The sequence below is a fragment of the Hemiscyllium ocellatum genome, chromosome 9, assembly GCF_020745735.1.
Source record: "Hemiscyllium ocellatum isolate sHemOce1 chromosome 9, sHemOce1.pat.X.cur, whole genome shotgun sequence".
Classification (NCBI taxonomy): domain Eukaryota; kingdom Metazoa; phylum Chordata; class Chondrichthyes; order Orectolobiformes; family Hemiscylliidae; genus Hemiscyllium; species Hemiscyllium ocellatum.
This window is the reverse complement of record NC_083409.1, coordinates 10,463,127-10,478,540: the sequence shown is the minus strand read 5'-3', so window position 1 is coordinate 10,478,540 and position 15,414 is coordinate 10,463,127.

Here is a 15,414-nt window from a genome sequence, read left to right as displayed (position 1 = left end):
TGTATTTCCTGTTATTATGCAATGCTTTCCAGCTTGCTATACCTGTAAAAGCCACTGTGCAGAACACTGCTCAGAATTTCACACAGAACTCTGCATGCCAGGTGTTTCAGACTTGGACAGCGTGCCTTCCATCGTGCCACTCTAACAGTGGAACAGAATTATTAGAAGGCAGAACAAGCCCACATTGGATGCATGTGCTGCCATTTGCCCAATGTCTTCACATTGGAGTTTCAATGTTACAACATGGATTAGACTACTTGGTGAATGTGTAAGCTGTTGGGTGATTGTGTGTGCAAGTGATAATGATGGGAATGTGGAGAGGGTCTGTGAGGTGTGTGAGTTGAATTGGGAATCAAGGAAGTGGATGGAGTCCATCAAGCAGGTTGGTGGATGGTTGGTGTATCAGTAAGCTGGTTTGCTGTGCGGAAGACTTAAGGAGATAAGGTTGTAGCCTGATGAATGAATCTTAGTTCAAAATTTGTATTAGTTCAGAAGTTAGGAGCCGAGAAGATTAGGTCCTGTGGTCTGGTCAGATAGCCACTGGAAGTGAGGTATTCGGATATAAGTCTGGGGCCACAAGGGTCTGTTCAATGAGTGGATCAAGTGTGAGGATCTCAGATCTGCTGAGCCATGTGAGAACAAGGAATAATTTCTTATCCTGGAAAATTAGCAGTGTATTGACATCCATAGCACCAGGCAGTTGTTGAATTTGGAAGTGTTGTCTCCTATATCATGGTCAAATATTTTGGATATCCTGGGCCATGCCGAGTTCCAAATAGAGTATATTATTATAAGGTGAGCTGATTCGATTATTTGGACGTCCATCAGAAACATGCTTTATGGCTGGGCTGAGAGTTTCCTCTGCCAAATAATGCTGTGTTCCTTGATTGGATTACTGAGACCGATGTGAAGCATTGTTTAATCCCAGAAGAAAAATATCCATCTCACTAGTATCTTTACATACAGATGAAGAAGGACTTCGAATGGGACAACACATCCTTCCTAGGACAAGTCAAACAAAGGCACGCATGAGAATTCCTGGAAGCATGGCAATCCAACTGGAACTCTACCAACAAACACATTGATTTGGATTTCCATTTACCAACCCCTGAGAAAGTGGAAATGACATTACCATAGGAAATGATATCACCACAAGAAATAACATCACCAGCCCAAGGAAACTGAAACAAATAAAAAGCGGGCCATACCACCAGTGTTTCACCAGAGACTCACTGATGATATTACCTAGTATGGTGACAAGAGGTCTGAAAACGAACCTTCCAACTCAGTGAGAAAATGTATATCCAGGACCTCAACCTGAGCTACAAATCCTCTCAAAATCCATCCAAACGCAATGTTGAGGATTTTCTGGTGTGGTGTGTGACTACTTGGTGAATGTGTAAGCAGTTGGGTGATTGTGTGTGCAAGTGATAATGATGGGAATGTGGAGATGATCTGTGAGGTGGGTGAGTTGAATTGGGAATCAAGGAAGTAGATGGAGTTCATCAAGCAGGTTGGTGGATGGTTGGTGTATCAGTAAGCTGGTTGGCTGTGTGGAAGACTTAAGGAGATAAGGTTGTAGGAAGAATCTGAACATTTAGCCTGATGAGCTATCCATTTAGCATCTGAAGAATCTGATAAGGTTGAAGGAAGAATCTGAACATTTCACACCAAAGAGCTGAATATGGCAGATTCTGTAAAGATTATGTGAGCAGTGTAGGACATTAGTAGAAGCAGAATCCTACACAATCACCACTTGTAAATCCATATCATGACATATTCCACATTCTAATATGAGCACCAAGTCAGCAGATCAATGCTGAATCAATGCAGCATGCTGGATGGCAGAGCAGAAACAGCAGGAGGCTCACGTGTAAATGTGAGATTTACCCGACAATGATCCAACAGGACAAAGTGCCTGCCCAGCAGTATATGTAGCTACATAGCAGCAAGAACTGCTCAAACCCACCGATAGAAGATTAGCTCTTCAACAGATTTCAAATGGTTTGCAGATGACACCAGAGTTGATAGTACAGTGGACAGTGAAGAAGGTTATCTCAGAGTACAATGGGACTTCGATCAGATTGGTCAAAGAATGGCAGATGAGTTTAATATAGATAAATGTGAGGTGTTGCATTTTGGAAAGACAAATCAGACAGGGACTTATACACTTAATGGTAGGTCCTGGGTGGTGCTGCTGAACAAAGAGACCTCGGAGTGCAGGTTCATCATTCCTTGAAATGGAATCACAGGTAGACAGGATAGCAAAGAAGGCATTAGGCACACTTGCCTTCTTTTGTCATTGGATTCAGTTTCGGAGTTGAAATGCCATGTTGAGGTTGTATCGAAATTTGGTAAAGCCACTTTTAGAAAACTGCATTTAATTTTGGTCTCTCTGCCATAGGAAAGACTTTGTTCAACATAAAAAAAGCGCAGAAAAGAGTTAAAAGGATATTGCCAGCATTGGAGGTTGGAACTATAAGAAACGGCTGAATAGGCTGAGTTTTATTTTCCTTGGAGCATCGGAGGCTGAGGGGTGACCAATCATGAGGGGCATGCTTAAAGTGAATAGCTAAGGTTAGGGGAGTCCAAAACTAGAGGGCATATGTTTTAGGTTGAGGGGAAAGATTTCTAGTGGATATAAGGGGCAATATTTTCTTGCAGAGGGTGGTGCGTGTATGTAATAAGCTGCCAGAGGCAGGGGTGGAGGCTGGTACAATTACATTTAAACAGCATCTGAATAGGGATATGAATAGGAAGGGTTTAGAGGGATATGAGCCAAATACTGGCAAATGAGACTAGGCTAATCTCGGTTAACTTGTCGGCATGGACAAGTTGGACCAAAGGGTCTGCTTACATGCTATATACACCTATGATTCTGCGCACACTCTGGCAGTAGGCAATTACACTGCTCCATAATTTTCCACACTTCTCAACAGCGAGGAGATCAGCACCCAGTGCAAAGGACACATTTTAAACATTCATACTCATTTTCAGCCAGGTGGATGGTGCATCTTGTCTTCTCCAGTGGTCCTGGATATCAGAGATATCAGACTTTAGCCAATTCCATTCACTCTACATGGAGTCAAGGAAAGGTTAAGGTGTCCCATCCGAAAAGACGACAGTCCTGTGAACATGATGGAGATAATGTTTATGCGTTCTGCTCCAGAGCGAGTCATGCTACTGGCAAAGAAGATTATGAACAGTAAGTTTGATTCAATCTACCACAGGGAAGATGTTGCCATTAAGATAGTTTCTTAAAATCAAAACATAGATTTCGGATGACTGGCTCAATGAAGTTACTGCTACATCACCAGCACCCAACACACTTGCGAATGTCAAGTTATGTGGTGTTCAATGTTCCTTTCAATTATGATTGGAGATAAGTCACTTCCACACCTTTCAATGTGGTCCTCCGAAGTACAATGAGATCACAGGTGTATGGCTGCTTCTTATATAAAGTCTGGAATTATTTCCAAGTTAATAATTAATTGCACACGGCAATCACTAAGTTATGTTCACATTAGTTAAATGGGCCGTTGATGAGCATACATCAATAGAAGCTGTCATCAGGAATAAACCTGTATTCCATTATCAGCAGGGAAAATAACTTGTGCAACTAATCAACTGAGGAAGGTTGGAAGGAATCCTCCACTTTATTAAAAGTGATGATCATTCTCTGAGGACTGGGACGATAGCAACATGAAGTGGTTGCATGTTCTTCCAAAGCACTGACAATTTAAAAAATCCACCTTAGCACTGTCTCCCTCCCCCACTGTCCAAACATCTTTGTGTTATTTATGCACTCTCCACTCTCCTTCTGCACTTGAAAGCGATGTGATGATTGTATCTGCTATTGTCCCATTAGGTTGAAGATTCCAGCTGACAACACCTCACTATGTAAAGGGAAATCGCTGCCATCTCACGCCAAATCATTTTTAACAAATATCACTTTTTACATTTTAAAAATATACTTTATTCATAAAAACCTTGTTTGCACACACATTCACAAATGCAGTAGCATATCAAGCAAAACACATTGGAATTCAATTCTCTGCAAACAAACTAAAGGCATTTTTTATTGGAGAAGACTATATTAACATGCATTTGACGCACTGGGAAGGTGCAATAACTAAACGGACCCCAACTTAACTTCAGCAGAAGGACGTCTTTCCCCACTGTGCCTTGGCAGCAGCTGTTCCAGGCTTCAGTGTATGCCTCAGCAAGCAGTTCTGGACCTCAGAAACTGCTAGCATGCACCTTTTGGTCGGACGCAATTCCTTGTCCTTAAAGTCCAACAAGTTTTAGGCATACCAAAGAGCTTCTTTCACTTCATCTGATGAAGGAGCACTGCTCCAAACACTTGATTTCAAATAAACCCTGCTTTTGACTTTGTCCAGCCCAGTCCAACACCGGCATCTCCATGTCATGTCTTTCACTGATCATTCAGGCGCAGTCGTTGTGTGTCTCAGTGTGCTCCTAGGAACAGATCATGGAGCACAGAGTCCTGCATCATGGAGCTGCTTGGGATGAACCTTGACAAAAAACTATGCATCTTTCTTCACACTTCCATTGGAAAGGCACATTCCAGCACGAGATGTGTGACAGTCCCATCCCTCCACAGCTGCTTCAAGGTCAACATGCAATGGCATAGACGGACTGGGTGTACAGGAAGAAACTCACAGGTAGTATTCTTGTCACCATCAGCCAAGTGATGTCTTGGTCCTTGTTGGAAAGCTCTGGTGATGAGGCATTCTGCCAAATGACTGACAGTCGGCTCAGGGAACCGCATGGCAGGATTCACTCTTACCGATTACCACAGGGTCTCAAAGACACTATGTGCTGACCACTTCCTGATGGACTTGTGGTCAAAGGTGGCTTTCTTTGCAAATTTCTCCATGAAAGACGAGTGATACAGTACAGTCCAACTAGTTGGAGCACCTTGCAGCAATGTGATCAGTCCCATTCTTTGAAACACCATTGAGAGGTAGAACCTCAGTACGTAGCGACACTTGGTGTTTACAAAGTGAGGGTCCTTGTGCAGCATGATGCAGCTGCATACAAAAGGTGGCCCTCGGGATGCAGGCAGAACTGGGTATATTTTCCCCATCTTATCCAGAATTATGTACATGGTATCCCTGAGGACACAGTCCATCTTAGACCTCCAAATGAAATGGAAGATGGATGAGGTGACTGCAGTTTCAGGGAATGAGCTAGACTTGCAAAATGTGCAACACAGAGAATACTTCACACCTGATGACTTGGTTTTTATCCTCAGTGGAGAGGGAGCAGTGTTCCCTGTTTCTGCTTCACTTTGGCAATGTTCATGGGCCTGTGGACTGATGGCAGATCTGAGTAGAACATGGTGACATTATGCATAACAGAGAGGCTTTGACCTGTAGCATTAGATTCCCTACAGTGTGGAAACAGGCCTATCGGCCCAACCAACCCTCCAAAGAATAACCCACACAGACCCATTTCCCTCTGATAGATACACCAAGCACTATGGGCAATTTAACATGGCCAATTCACCTGACCTGCACATCTTTGGACTGTGGGAGGAAACCGGAGCACCCACAGGGAATCCACGCAGACACGGGGAGAATGCGCAAACACCACACAGACAGTCGCACGAGGCTGGAATCAAACCTGGGACCCTGATGCTGTGAGGCAGCAGTGCTAACCACTCAGCCACCATGCCACCTACACTGCCTGGAATAGTCAGCCCTCAGGCTCGCGTTCTTCCTGAAGGACACAGCAAAAAGCTCTATGCAACACACAAACAAGGCAGGAGAGAGTGAGCAGCCCGGCCTGACTCCAGATCACAGTGGGAAGCTTTCTGATTAACTGTCTCTTGTTACGTTTCTCTTTATTTTTAAAACTCATGTGTTGGAATATCTCCCAAGTTCAAAATAGAAGGAGTGTTGAGGAGTGCTCCTTTTTACCCGTGGGCTTATATTTATCCATCGAGCAGCAATCCTTGCTCATTATCACACTATTTGTGTTGCCTTCTTGTGGCCAAGTTGGTTTGAAGGCTTCTGAACTTACAGCTGAAACAACATCACCATTTTCTTTAACTAATTCCGAGAGGTCATGAGACTGTGATTTGCTCTTTGGAAAAATTCATCTTCGATCCCCACACCCAGCTACTCATGAACCCCACTGCCAGCTACCCATGAACACCACTCCCAGCTCCCCACACAGAGCTATCCATGAACTCCACTGCCAGCTCCCCACGATCCTCACACCAGACTCCGCATGATCCCCATTCCCAGCTCCCCACACAGAGCTCCCCATGAACCCCATTCCCAACTGTGTGATCCCTAAACCCAGCTACCCTCCACTCCCAGGTTCCCACAATCCCCAAACCCAGCTACCCATGAACCCCACTGCTAGCTCCCCACGATCCTCACACCCAACTCCTCACGATTCCTACATCCAGCTCCCCATGTACCCCATCACCAGTTCTCTGCTATCCCCACCCCCAGCTCCATGTGAACCCCATTTCCAGCTCGCTATGATCCCCAGCCACAGCTTCCTCTGAACCACAGCCCCAGCTCCCTGTGAACTACAGCCCCAGCTCCCTGTGAACCTCTTTCCCAGTACCCACGAATCCCACACCAGCTCGCTGTAACCCATCCATCGTCCCCCATGAACCCCAGTCCCAGCATCCCCCCCACCACATGATCCCCACACCAAGCTACTCATGAACCCCAGTCCCAGTCCATGGTCCCCACTCCCAGATCCCCACACCCAGCTCCCCACAATCCCCACACCCAACTACCCATGAACCCCCATCCCTGGTTCTCTGCTATCCCCACCCCCAACTCCCTGTGAACCCTATCGCCAGCGCCCTGCCAACCCCACCCCTATTTTCCATTCAACCACAGCCCCAGCTCCTTGTGAATCCTTTTCCCCGGTCCCCATGAACCCCATTCCCAGCTCCCCATTGTCCCCACCCCCAGCTCCCTGTTTTAACTCACCAAACCTCCTCTAACAGCACCTTTCAATCCCATCTGCCATTGGGAAAGACAAGGACAGCAGGGTAATGACAACACCAACACCAATGCCGAAAAGATTCCTCTCCCCCCCCCCCCCCCCCTCATATGGGCAATATGAGTGTGCTGGGGAAGTGATGCTCTCATTCCACAAACACAAAAATGTAACCTATCTTTCAAAGTGTAACAAAATGAAACGTACATCTGAATATGACAAAATGCTTACTTTGCCAGAAAAGTCAATACACCTTTGGTTGCACTGGTAATGTGTTCACACTCACATACAATAATCAGAATTAACAGGTTCAGAATGTGTCTCAAACATAATCAGTGACAGATGCAAAATTAATCCACATTCACAAACTACAACACTGCAACAGTAGGTAGGAATATATTTCACTCGCTTTTGAAACAATCGGCTGACGGTTTTCATATAACCTTGTAAATATTGACTGGAATTACATAACCTAGTAAAAGGTCATCCACAAAGTCAGCATTTCTAAGCACACCAATCTCTGTCCAATTCATATGCACAATTCTTTTCTGTTATGACCCTTTCTGCAGTGTCAATGGGCTAAATGGCTTCTATGTGCACTGCAGGGTTGTTATAATATTATACCAAAGTAATGCAAGAATATCAGAAATATATTATGCTTTAATTTTAATTTGACTACGATAACAGACCGAAACAATATTTGCTCACCACTGAGCTACTCTTGGATTATAGATGTTTTTAGAACATGGCACCAAATTAAACTAATCCCTCTCCCCTGCCCTTGGTCCATATCCTTCCATTCCTTGCATATTCATGTGCTTATCTAAAAGTCCCTTCAATGCTGCTATAATATCTGCCTCCACCACTAAACCTGACAGTGCAATCCAGACTCCTATCATTCTCTGTAAAATACTTGCCCCTCACACCTTCTTTGAACTTTCCCCTTCTCACCTTAACTGCATGCTCCCTCATATGAGACATATACAGTCTGAGAAAGAGATTTTGACCATCAACCCTGTCTATGCATCTCATAATTTTATAGACTTCTTTCAAATCTCCCCTCAGCCTCCACCAGTCCAGAGAAAACACCTGAGTTTTTCTAGCCTCTCCTTATAGCTCATACCCTCTCATCCAGGCAGCATCCTGGTAAACCTCTTCTGCACCCTCTCCAAAGCCTTCCTCATCCTTCCAGAATTGAACACCAATACTTCAGTGTGGCCTAACAAAAGTCATATGAAGCTGCAACATGGCATCCTGACTCTTGCACTCAATTTCCTGACCAATGAAATCAACAATGCCATATGTCTTCTTTACCACCTTATATACCTGCGTGTCTACTTTCAGGGAGCTATGGACTTGAACATTTCTCTGTACTTCAGTGCTGTTCAGGGTCCTGCCATTAACGATTATTTTCTTGAACATTTAATCTCCCAAAGTGCGACATCTCATACTTACCTGGATTAAACTCCATCTACCATCTGCAACTGGTCGATATCTCACTGTATCCTTTGATAGCTTTCTACACTATCCAAAACTCCATTAATCTGTGTGTCATCTGCAAACATACTCACCCACTGATCTACATTTCCTTCTAAATCATGTATATGTATCACAAACAGCAGAGGTTCCATTACATATCCCTGTGGGACACTACTAGTCATAGACCTCCAGCCAGAAAAACACCCTTCAACCACTACCCTCTGCTTTCTACGGGCAAGCCAATTCTGAATCCACTTGGCTAAGTCACCATGGATCCCACGCATCTTAATTTTCTGGAGGAGTTTACCATGAGGTACCTTGTTGAAAGCCTTACTAAGTCCATGTCATCAACATTCACTGCTCTACCCTCATCGATCACCTTTGTCACCTCCTTGAAAAATGCAACCAACATAGTAAGACATGACGTGCCCTGCACAAAGCCACGCTGACTCCCCCTAATTAGTCCATGCTTTTCCAAATACTGTCCTTGATAAGGCCATGCTTTTCTAAATTCTACAATAATGACCAGTAAATCTGGATCTCCTTCCCATATGACCCTCCAATACATACTGGTAAACATGGATCTCCTTCTCAATGAACATCCAACATACACTGGAAAACATGGATCTCAGGATGGCAGGGAAACCTTGAACTCCATTTCCTAATCAAGCTGCTGTGTTTTAATAAATTATTTAAATTCATTCACAGTATGTGGGTGTCAATGTCTGAGCCAGTCTTTATTGCTTATCCTTAGTTACCCTTGAGAAAGTGGTGATGAGCTGCCTCCTTGAACTGACGCAATCCATGTGCTGTGGGGAGGTCCACAATGCCCTTAAGGAGGGATTTCCAGGATTTTGACCAAGCCACAGCGAAGGAACAACATGTATCCAAGTCAGGATAGAATTTGCAAGGGGTGGTGCTCCCATGCATCTGTGGCCCTTGACCTTCTAGATGGAAGTGGTCATGGGTTTGTAAGGTGCTGTCTGCGGAACGTTGATGAATTTGCACAATGTGTCTTGTAGATATGAAACAGTGTTGCGACTGAGCGTCAGTGGTGAAGGGAGTAGATGTTTGTACATGTGGTGCCAATCAAGCAGGCTGCTTTGTCCTGGATTAAGCTTCATAAGTGTTGTTAGAGTTGTACCAACCAGGCAAGTGGGGAATATTCCACGACACTCCTGACTTGCGCCATGAAGCAAGTTTTAAAACATTGGGACAGATGTTACAGAGTGATGATGGCTCCTGTCATTGAATGCCCTGCTGACATGGTCCAGCCTTCCACATATTGAACGGGAAAGTTGATGAGGTCGGAATGTACTGTTTGTGCTCACAGAGCTGTCCCCTAGTATAAGTGTCCCTCAGGAGGGGAGAAGGAATGTTCAGTGTCCTGAGCCCCATTTCCCAGCCCGGGCAGGTTGTCTCCCAACAATGAATGAGATGCCAGTTTGGAGCCCAGGTTCGGGGCAGTGTCTGCTGTGGACCCAAGTCTACAAGAGGCAATTGGAGATCGATCTGAAAAGGAAAGATTTGCTGAGTTATGGGGAAAGCGAGCAGCAGTGGGACTAATTGGGTCACTCACAGACTCAATGGGCTGAATGGCCTCCTCCTGTGCTGTAAGATTCCAGGGAGTACAGATAGTTCACAGATTTCTCCCGTCTCAGTAACAAACATCCAGCTGCTTTGAACTCCTTCTTTCACTTCCTCTCTTGATGAAGTTTCAACCTTGCGATCTGACAGTCTTTGCAATTATTTTTTACACTGGGGCTTTCTGCTGTGGTCAGAATCTCTAATAATAAGTGTCCAGTCAGTGACAATCACAGCAGCTAAGAGCAGTCAGGACTGAGGAGCCAGGCTCACTGGGAAACATATTCGGAAGGTCACACCCATCCTCTTCAGCTCATGATACAAACTCTATCCCTCTCCCTGAGCAATGTCTACTGCTCAGCCATGTCTTTACAACTTTGGCCTCATCTTTGAGGTTGATCTGTGGCCCACATCACAAAGATAAGCCACTGAAAACCTCGTCATGTCTTTGGAACTTGAAACATGATCATTCCAATGTTAACCTGGCCCACATCACAGCCAATCCCCTCCATAAATGTCAGCTCATCCCAAACTCTGCTGAGTGTATCTGAAGTTGCACCAAGTCCCATTCCCCCATTTCCCCTGTGCTCACTGACTGACATTGACCTCCGGTCAGCAATACTTCAATATTCAAACTCTGATCCTTGTTCTTAAGCATGCTCTCTGTCCTCCACCCTCCCTCTTTCTGTAGTCTCCTCAGAATCACCTCATTCATGATACCTTTTCAGAAAAAGGCCCATTTATTCCTACTCTTTATTTCCTATCTGCCAACCAGTTTCCTATCCATGTCAGTGCACTGCCTCCAATCCCACGTTCCTTACTTTTATTTGCTAATCTTTTCTGTGGGATTTATCAAAAGCCTTTTGAAAGTCCAAATAAGTTACATCCACTGGCTCCCCCTTAGCAAATCCATTCATCACATCCTCAAACATTTCCAGTCGATTTGTTATGCAAGATTTCCCTTTTGACAGTCCATGCTGACACTGTCTAATCATCTCATCGTTTTCCATGGAGTCAGCTATTGAATCTTTGATCATGGACTCAAGTATTTTGCCCAATAACAGGGTCAGGCTGACTGATATAAAATTCCCAGTTATCTCTTTCCCTCTCTTTTTAAATGGTGATGTTACGTTAGTAACTCTTCACTCTGTTTTAAGTGTTCCAAAACCAATAGAATCTTGGAAGATGACCACCAAAATTTTCTGGCACCTTCTGAAGGACTCTGGGATGTAGATTATTCTTCCCTGTGGATTTATATAATTTCCCCAAAACAACTTCACTCATTAAACTGATTTTCTCAAGTTCCTCCCTCATTCTAGACCTCATGAACCCAAAATGATTGGAGTGTATTTGAATCTTCCTTTCTATACAAAGATCCAGAATACTTAATAGTAAGGTCTTAGGGAGTGTTGCTGAACAAAGAGACCTTGGAGTGCAGGTTTAGCTCCTTGAAAGTGGAGTCGCAGGCTAGATAGAATAGTGAAGGAGGCATTTGGTATGCTTTCCTTTATTAGTCAGAGTATTGAGTACAGGAGTTGGGAGATCATGTTGCAGCTGCACAGGACATTAGTTAGGCCATTTTTGGAATGCTGTGTGCAATTCTGGTCTCCTTCCTATCAGAAGGATGTTGTGCAACTTTAAATGGTTCAGAAAACATTTACAAGGATAGAGGATTTGAGCTACAGGGAGGTTGAATAGGTTGGAGCTGTTTTTTCTGGAGCGGCGGAGGTCGAGGGGTGAACTTATAGAGTTTTATAAAATCATGACGAGCATGGATTGGATAAACCGACAAAGTTTTTTTCCCTGGGGTGGAGGAGTCCAGAGCTAGAGGCCTGGGTTTAGGGTGAGAGGAGAAAGATATAAAGGGACCTAAGGGCAACCTTTTCAAGCAGAGAGTGGTACATGTATGGAATGAGCTGCCAGAGGCAGTGGTAAAGGCTAGTACAATCGCAACATTTAAAAGGCATCTGGATGAATGGTTTGGAAGCATATGGGCCAGGTGCTTGCAGGTGGGACTAGATTGGGTTGGGATATCTGGTCGGTATGGACAGGTTGGACCAAAGGGTCTGTCTCTATGACTCTGTATTTATTAATTCTGCTATCTATTTGTTCCCAAAATAATGTTATCATTCCTAATTGTAATGTTCTCAAATGTTTTCTGGAAGTTCATATGAGCAACATCCATCAAGATTCCCTTATCTCCCACATTAGTGATGTCTTTCAAAAATGAAACAAGGTTAGTTAAAGATATCTAATCCCATTTAATTGGAAAGGTCAGTCTTTAACAGAAGGGGTTGAGTGCCAGAATATTTTTGATGCTGTAGGATTTGAGAGCATCGGGGGAAGGGGATTCAAGCTCCACTCTTTGATGTCAGGCAGTGATGATCATCCCAGTGTGTCAGACTGTGATGCTGTTGTTTGCTGGCGCTGACACTTGTGATATTGATTGCAATGTCACTCAGTGTGACAGGAGGTAACATGGCTTGATCAGTGGTGAGGGAGGAGCAGACTGAACAAGGAGCTGGACGTTTGTTACGGAGACGGGAGAAAACTGAACTGTCTGCACTCGCTGGAATCTGACAGCACAGGAGGTGGCCATTCAGTTCGTCGTGCCTCTGAGTGACCCAATTAGTCCCACTGTCCCTCTCTCTCTCCCTATAAGCAAATCTTTCCTTTCCAGCTTAATTTCCAATTGCCTCTTTTGGACCTGGATCCACAGCAGTGACTGCCCCTAACCTGGGTTCCAAATTGGCATCACATTCATTCACTGGGAGACAAACTGCCTGGGCTGGGAAATGGAGCTCAGGACCCTCTCCCCTCCTGAGAGACACTTCCTGCTGTGGGATAGTTCTATGGACCCCAAAAATACATTCCTACTTCCCCATTCTGTGTGGAGAAAGCTGCAGGCTGTCAGCAGGACAAGGAGAAAGTGAGGTCTGCAGATGCTGGAGATCAGAGCTGAAAATGTGTTGCTGGAAAAGCGCAGCAGGTCAGGCAGCATCCAAGGAACGGGAAATTCGACGTTTCGGGCATAAGCCTGATGTAGGGCTTATGCCCGAAACGTCAAATTTCCTGTTCCTTGGATGCTGCCTGACCTGCTGCGCTTTTCCAGCAACACATTTCCAGCATTCAACTGCAGAAGCCATCATCATGTTAACCAATTCTGACCACTCTCGCTTTCCATAACCATTCAAATCATTACAGATATAAAATGTGTCTATCTCCATCTTGATAATCAACATGGACAGAACCATTCCATTTCAAACAAGTTGGGATTTATGGAGAGTCATTGGAGGAAGCTGGAAGCATGGAGTTTGGAGGTGGGACAAGCAGGAATAAGGGTGTCTGTGTTTAAGGAGCTGAGGTACCACAGAGCTGGACAATGTTGTGGAGATGGAAATAAGAGACCTACATGATGGAGACGACGTGGGGTTTGAAGCTTAGGTACTGGAGGGTGCAGTGGGAAGGAAGCCCATGTGCACTGGTCTCGATTGGAGGGTCCACAGGGAAGGAGGCCGATGTTTACTGCTATCTATTGAAGGATCCATTGGGAAGGAGGTCATTGTTTACATAATCATAGAGTCATTGAGTCACACAGAATAAAAACTTGCCCTTTGGCCAAATTCGTCCATGCCAACCTGGTTTTCTCAACTAAATCAGAACCACCTGCCTATTTTTGTTCTATATCCCTCTAAACCTTTCCTCTCCACGTACCTGTTCAAATGTCTTTTAACATGTTTTGGACTCCAGTTCCTCACAGAAGGTGTGAGGGAACTGAAGCTGGGGTTGGATGAACTTTGGATCATTTGGCAGGCTGAGGGGGTGATAGAGAGGAATTATAGGGAGGTCGTTACACCTAAGTTAAAGGATAAAGGTGGCTGGGTGACTGTCAGGAGAGGGAGAGGGAAAGGGAATAGGCAGATAGTGTAGGAATCCTCTGTGGCCTTTCCCTTCAATAATAAGTTTACTGCTTTGGATATTGTTGGGGGTCAACGTATCAGGGGAAAGCCACAGCGGCCAGGTCTCTGACACAGAGCCTGGCTCTGTGACTCAGAAGGAAAGAGGAGAGAATTGGAGAGTGATGTTGATCGGAGAGTCAATGGTTAGAGGAGCAGACAGGAGATTCTGCGGTCGTGAGTGAGACTCCTGAAGAGCATGTTGCCTCCCGGGTGCCAGGGTCAGGTATGGGTCGAAATGAAAAACAGGAAAGGAGCAGTCATTTTGTTGGGCGTTTTCTACAGGCCCCCTCAAAAGCTCACCCAACTGAACTGATCATATTATAGATGAGCATATAATACTCTGCAGCAGAAAGTATACAGGTTTTATGTCAAATGCAACCATCAGCCACCATTTCCTCTTTAAAACATAGTGATCCATTCTCTTTCTTTTTCATATACAAAATAAACAGATCAACTTCAGTAGAAATGCACTGTTTTAAAAAAAAAGACATTAAACTCTAGATTGTTTTGGCCATGACATATTTTATCTCAAAAGGTTGATTGAGCATGGGGGTCAAAACGCATGGGGTCATAGAGTCAGTTATACAACAGACCCAACTCATCTGCACCAACCAGATATCCCAATGTGACCTAGTTCCAGTTTGCCAGAATTTAGCCCATATCCTTCTCCACCCTGTCTATTCATGTACCCATCCCGGTGCCTTTTAAAAGTTAAAAGAAAGATGTAATTGAACTCCCTTCCACCACTCTGGCAAATCATTCCATGTATGTAGTACCCTCTGCCTGAGAAAGTTACCCCTCAGGCCCTTTTTAAATCTCCCCCTCTCAGCTTAAACCCATGCCCTCTAGTTTACAACTCCCGTGCCCTAGGAAAAAAATCTTCGTGATTCACCCTATCCGTGCCCCTCATGATTTTATAAACCTCTACAAAAACCCTTCAGCCTCCAATCCTCCAGGGGAATAATGCTTCAGTCTATTCAGCTTCTCCTCGTCACTCAGTCCTGGCAACATTCTTGTAAATGTTTTCTGCACTCTCTTAAGTTTAACGTCCTTCGTATAGAAAAGCAATCAGAACTGTATGCAGTATTCTAGAAGTGGCCGAACCAATGTCCTGTACAGCTGCAACATTACGCCTCAATCCCTGCAGTCAATCTTCTAACCAATGAAGGCAAGCATGCCAAATGCCTTCTTCACCACCCTTTCTACCTGCAACTCCGCTTTCAAGGAACTATGCGCCTGCATCCCGAGGTCTCTATTTTTCAGTGACACTCCCCAGGGCCCGACCATTAACTGTATAAACTAGTGACTGGAAGGAGAACTTTAAAAACAAGATTTGAAAGAGAACTTTAAAAACGAAGATGCTTGAACTGCATGGAGGAAGAAATGTTATCACTTGTGA